Genomic DNA, 315 nt, shown 5'->3' with positions numbered 1-315 from the left:
GATTTGTCCATTAGTAGCTTCGGAGACGTGAGTATTATATCGACATATTATGATTATAATACCACAGCTGATATTAATACTTTGTTGCACATGTATATAATTTTCATATGTTTAAAATATTTCAAAGTACAAAATAATAAAAATGCAAAGTTATAAAATTATTTTTATTATAAAATAAAATATCAGCACATTGGGCAATTGAAATAAATACTGTTGATTAACCATTATGTCAATACCCAGATACTCGAGTACCCCAATTTCTTTTAAAAAATTTCAGTAATTTCCACTGAAATATCGCCAATTGATCCCGGATCT

The 315-nt window shown here is 27.0% G+C and overlaps 1 pseudogene; it reads left to right on the top strand.

The window, feature by feature from the left end:
• Positions 1-267, top strand: part of LOC116843430 — a 6,768-nt pseudogene extending 6,501 nt beyond the window's left edge.
• The last annotated feature ends 48 nt before the right edge of the window (positions 268-315 follow it).

This window comes from Odontomachus brunneus, unplaced genomic scaffold, assembly GCF_010583005.1.
Source record: "Odontomachus brunneus isolate Ranch 3 - 2012 unplaced genomic scaffold, Obru_v1 Obru_scaffold_032, whole genome shotgun sequence".
NCBI classification, from domain to species: Eukaryota; Metazoa; Arthropoda; class Insecta; order Hymenoptera; family Formicidae; genus Odontomachus; species Odontomachus brunneus.
This window is presented reverse-complemented; position numbering and strand designations above follow the sequence as displayed.